We start from the raw sequence: 6,000 nt of genomic DNA on the forward strand, positions 1-6,000 counted from the left end.
TGTCCAATCATGTGCAACTAGTAAACAAAATAAACAGTTTCTTCAGAAGTGAGAGAAAATTTAACAAAATTACCTGATTTTTAAAAAAAAAACATTTGTGAAAACAGCCACTGGTACTTTATTGTTCACTGTTATAAGCTAGCAAGTGATAGAAAATAAAGGACAATAATAAAGAAAAAGAATAAAAAATGTTTTTACAGTTCTGGGTTTTTAAAATAAGTTAAAGTGTTTGTATTGCTGTTTAATTTGTACATTTAAGGAGCAGAATGTTTGGTGATAAACAAGGGAGGTATCCTAGACGAGCACAACACGATGTTGACAAGAAAAAAAAATTAAAAATGAAAAATACAAATCTTTTTGTTCAAATTAACTGTCACATTAAGAGATCAGAAGCAAAATTAAATTACCAGTTGTGTCTGCATATGACCAGGAAGACATTTTCGTGATTTTAATGGAGCTCCGTGTAATATGTGTATCTTCTTGGGGTCTCCAGTGCAGAATGAACAGGTTTCAGCTGGCTCCTACGTCACCAACGTTCAAAAAACCCAGCAACAAACGGAATCACACGAGGGGATGGGGCGGTTACCATGCCAACAGTACACAAACTCGGTAACGTTCACTCCGGGTGTAGTAACATGGCCGCCGTTGACACTTCCGGTAGCTGCAGTTCTCTCTGTGAGCGCCAGGAGGGAGTGTGGTGCAATGCAGTTAGCTAAACTCAGACGATGCTAACTTACTACTTTGAGCAAAGATAACGACAACATAGTTTAAAGTAAGCATTTTATGCTGAACTATTTCATCAAGATATTTGCTTGCTGTAGCAGTGACATTTATTAGTGTTAAAATGATCAAATGCTCAACTTCAGCCAAGTTGGTCAAATATAATAATAATAATAATATAATATAATAATATATATAATATATATAATATTTTAATAATATAAATGTACACAAACTACCCATTTCACAGCATTTTGCAGTTTAATTTAGTGGTATAAATAAATCATGGTTTTGTCACATATGTGGTGCTCTTTTTTTTTTTTACATGCATGCGTTGTCAAGATAAAAACAGCAATAATTATATGATGATTACTTGTGCTTTTTAATACCTATAAGGTAAAGTCTGTACTGTAAAAAATGTTAATGAATATCTGAAGGTCAAAGATCATCTATGTGCTTTTTTCTTTGAGGCTTGCTTTAGTATTAATTGTCCAGTTTTAATTATTTATGAGCCTGTATGACCAAATGTGTTTGTAAATATCATATATAAAAGTCAAATACAGTGCTATTACAACATAAATCTTAATGCACATTTCTCAAAACCAGGCACCTAAGTGGCTCTACTGTTTTTTTTTTGGATATTTATATATACTTTAGTATACACTAGTAGAGTTCTACCTTAGAACTGGAGTGTATAATAGAAGATATACCTTACTGAATTTTCATGTATCTTAAGCCCTCAAAAAAACAAATGCTTCATCACTGAATTTGGATAAAACCAACTGAGGGGACATCTGGAATTGAACCAGGGACCATTTGGTTTGCACTCAAATGCTCTACCACCGAACTATACCTCACACCTTGGGGAGGGCCATGTTGGACTGTCTTGGTTGGAGCACTGTTTGGATCCAAGGAAAGTTCTACTGTCATTCTGGTGAGCATTTGGGACTCTGAGTAAATATGGCTTCACTATCTTGGTCAGGGTTTGGTTTGGTTCTTAAAATTGGAAGGTCATTTTAATATTTAATTTTTGCTGCTTTTTTGTAAAATCATGTTTTATTAAATTTCAAAGCTGGTAATCAGTTTAAGAACTTAAACCTTTGGATCAAATTCAATTTCTAACCATTTCTGCAAAACGCCCAGACAGCTTGACATTTACCTTAGACTGGCCTGGAGTTGTAACAGTGACATCTGGTGGTGCGTGAAGTTTGTGCAGATCATTTCAGAGAACATGAGTCACTCCCAAAGGCCTTCATTAAAAATTATATCACTGCAGTTATAGGTTCAAAAATCTGACTAAAAATGAAGGAAATTAGTTATGTTGTTGGTGAGATTTAATTTAGTCCGACTGCCGTAAAATTCAGTTTTATCGCAACAAAATTGGCAGAATGTTATTGATCCAAATTTTGACGTAACGGGCATCGGGTCAGAGTTCATCAGTAACATAACAAATCTAAAGAAAATTTGCTGCTCTGTATACACACACACACACTGGAGGATACATACACATTGCAGAATGGTGTATTTGTATGTGTTATAGTTATAGATTAGCTTTAAAATTTATTTACATATAAGAAATTTCAAGTCACATTATTGACTTGAAAAATATCCACAAACATGCTGTCAGATAATTAAGAAAATGTGCAGTAAATTTAACTTTTTTAAATGTGGGTAATAAAGTAGTACAACAATGAAACGAGTAACACTGACCTCTAGTGGCCACCGGAACCTGCAGTTTGCACAAAGATAAAACCCAGCATTTGATATTTGCATGCTAAAATATGCCATTGTAGCCCAAAATATGAGGATCTCCATGCAAGGAAGGATGATTCTGAGAAGACCCAGAACTACACGGGAGGACCTGGTCAATGACCTGAAGAGCTGGGACCACACTACGCTGTCGTGGTTTAAAATCCTGCAGGCAGCAAGGTCCCCTGCTCAAGCCAGCACGAGACCCAAGCCCGTTTGAAGTTCATCAGTGACCATCTAGATGATCCAGAGGAGGCATGGGCAGAAGGTCATGTGGTCAGAAGAGACCAAAATAGAGCTTTTTGGGATCAACTCCACTCCTCCGTGTTTGGAGGATGAGAACAACCCCAACTACACCGTCCCAACCGTGAAGCATGGGGATGGAAACATCATATTTTGGAGGTGCTTCTCTCCAAAGGGGACAGGACGACTGCACCGTACTGAAGGGAGGATGGATGGGGTCATGCATCGCGAGATTTTGGCAAACAACCTCCTTCCCTCAGTAAGAGCATTGAAGATGGGTCATGGCTGGGTCTTCCAAAATGTCAATGACCCCAAACACACAGCCAGGGCAACTAAGGAGGGGCTTGATAAGAAGCATTTCAAGGTCCTGGAGTGGCCGAGCCAGTCTCCAGACCTGAACTCAATGGAAAATTTTTCAAGGGATCTAAAACTCTGGAGATCTGTATGGAGAAGTGGACCAAAATCACTGCTTGCAGTGTCCAAACTTGGTGAAGAACTACAGGAAATGCCTGACTTGTATAATTGCAAACAATGGTTTCTGTACCAAAGTATTAAGGTCTGTTTTTTATTGTATGAAATACTTAATTTCATGCAATAAAATGCAAATAATTGTTTAAAAATCATACATTGTGATCTCTTAAAAAATTATTTTAGATTCTGTCTCTCACAGTTGAAGTGTTATTTTAGATTCTGTCTCTCACAGTTGAAGTGTACCTACAATAAACATTACAGACCGCTCCATTCTTTGTAGGCCACTTGTCTTCTGGATCCTGATCTAAAATGTGTTCTGGATCAAATTCAAAATAAAATCACTCATTTTCTCAGACATTATCCATCCACTCACCAGATTTGACACCTTTCCACAACTTTGAGTCAAATGTTGCAATTCCTCCATGCTGCTGTGGATCACTTAATCTTTGAACTTGTCGTTATCTTTTTGATTCACTTCTCTTCTGTCACAGTAACCACTCACTCAGGAACCCCGATCATGAGACAGCTAATGGGGCGTGGTGAAACAAGAAATCATCAACAGTGGATCAGCTTGGAGGTAATGTCAGTTTGTAACCCAGTGACTATAAAGGTGGATGAAGGCTCCCAGCCACTGGATCAGACTAAGGATTTGTCAAGGACCATGTGTTTGTCAGCGGGCAGCAACATTTCCACGCTAGCCAGGTGTGTCTCGATTGACAACAGGATGTAGATATCCTGTACGGCAGAGGTCTCAAACTTATGAATGGGACTGAATAGATGTTTATTGTCATTGCATTTCTGCAGTGAATTCTGGTGGCACTTTAAGGTGCTTAATGCTCAGTGAGGTATGATAGTTTAGGTATATAAACAGACTATGTTATTTATTGCACATGTTGATATCAGTTACGAATGTCTGTGTTTGTGAGAGGGGAGACAGGGTGATGAAGGCTACAGTCTGGAGAAAAAGCTGTTCCTTAGCCTATTAATCTGTGTCCTGTTAGTGTGTTACCTCTTCCCAATGGCAGAGGAACAAACAGGTAATATCTCAGGTGGCTGTTTTCCTTGCAGATGGCCCGTGCTTCCTCTGCAAGGCTCAAACATACACAGCATCTCAGTCCAGGAGTCAGCTCCTACAATCTCTCGTGCAGTCTTCACCACCTGGGACAGAGCTTTTCTGTTCATCTGCGTGCAGCTCTGGCAGAGAATGCTCTCGATGGTGCTTCGTAGCGTTCATGAGCAGCTGTGGAGGACAAACCAGCCTGCTTCAGCTTCCTCAGGAAAACATCCTCTGCGGCTTTTTTTCACAGGTTCTGGGTATTGTAATGCCATGTTAGATCTTAGTGATATGGGTGCCAAGAAACCTGATGGAGTCCACCCTCCCCCATCCTTCTCTGCTGATGTGTAGTGGGGGCTGTGAGACTGTGGAAACAGTCTTTAAACTAAATGCAAACAACGAAATAGGAGTACTATTCCTGACTAGTGCGTCAAAATACATACACGGCCAGGTACAATAAACACAAACAACCCCACAAATCTCTTATTAATACCCTAAATGATGTATTCTTTGCTGAAGACACAAAATCAATCGATCTCTATTATTGTGTGGACATAAATTGTCAGTTTTTGCAGGTGTGGACAGAAGTCTAACGCACACGTTGCAGTTGCGACCAACCCAGAAGTAAACAAAACTCGCGTATTCGAGGCGTTCCTTGGCAACGGCACTTATGATTGCCGCTTATACCTGTGAAATCGTTGACTAGGGACAGATGGCTAGAGCACTAGATGGCTAGAAAAAAAAAGGCCTCGGATACTCGATTCCATGACCTTCTTGCTTTGAAGCAACCACTAAGCCGCCGTGCTGCCTGAGTTAAAATCGTGTTGATCCATAATGTCAATCCAACTTGAGGGTGTTTTGAAAATTACCTCAGGTACAATTCTTTGTCTTTTTTTTTTTTTCTTTGTAGTAATTGGTGTGGAAACTAAGGTGCTGCAACTCGTCACTTATCATCCATCCTGTGCCAGAACGAGCTGTTTCTTTTCTCACGCTGGAAACACCTCAGAAGAGAAAAATGACGTGAAGTTGATTGCAGAGTTCCTACAGCAGCATTATGTCACCTTAAATCCACTGTGATGGCAGCAGGTGACATCCTCGTCTGAGAGACACTTTATCTCTGGACCGCAGGAGATGATCGGCCTCTTCCATCAATATCGTAAGACACACTGAAGATCACCTGAAATGCACTCTGGGAAAGGGTGCACTACAAACAAATATGCACACATGCAGAATTCCCGATTGGAGTTTTAGTGTACGCCATTGTTGGAGAATATCTGTGCTAATTTCAACATAATTTCATAGAAAGTGACTGTATTGAGAACAAGTACCTTCTTTTCAGAGGGATTCATACAGTTTTTACATTAACTATTTAATTTTCAAGCCACACTTATTTTGTCTTTCTCTGCACAACCTCCACTGTCATGTATATTAAGAACTGAAAAAAGAAACCCTTCATCACTGAATTTGTATAAGCCAACTGAGGGGGCATTTGGAATTGAACCAAAGACCTCTTGATCCACAGTCAAATGCTCTACCATTGAGCTACACCCCCTCTGACTGTGTGATCACATGGTGTCACTGTTGACCTTTCAGTCAAGATCTGACCTCAGCACATGATGCATTGTTGCAGAAAACACATGAAACTGATCAACTGGAGGCTGAAGAAGAAAGAGGACAGGATGGTCCAGTTGGACGGAAGCAGCTGTTATTCTCAGACACGTCCTGAAGGTGAGTCCACAGACCTGATCTCCACGGCTCAGGAG

General features: G+C 39.7%; 1 non-coding gene across 1 annotated transcript; it reads right to left on the reverse strand.

Moving 5' to 3' along the window:
* Positions 1-5,717: 5,717 nt before the first annotated feature.
* trnah-gug lies at positions 5,718-5,789 on the reverse strand. Its single transcript has one exon. It is a non-coding gene; the product is annotated as a tRNA-His (tRNA).
* Positions 5,790-6,000: the final 211 nt, after the last annotated feature.

Source organism: Thalassophryne amazonica, chromosome 14 (genome assembly GCF_902500255.1).
Source record: "Thalassophryne amazonica chromosome 14, fThaAma1.1, whole genome shotgun sequence".
NCBI classification, from domain to species: Eukaryota; Metazoa; Chordata; class Actinopteri; order Batrachoidiformes; family Batrachoididae; genus Thalassophryne; species Thalassophryne amazonica.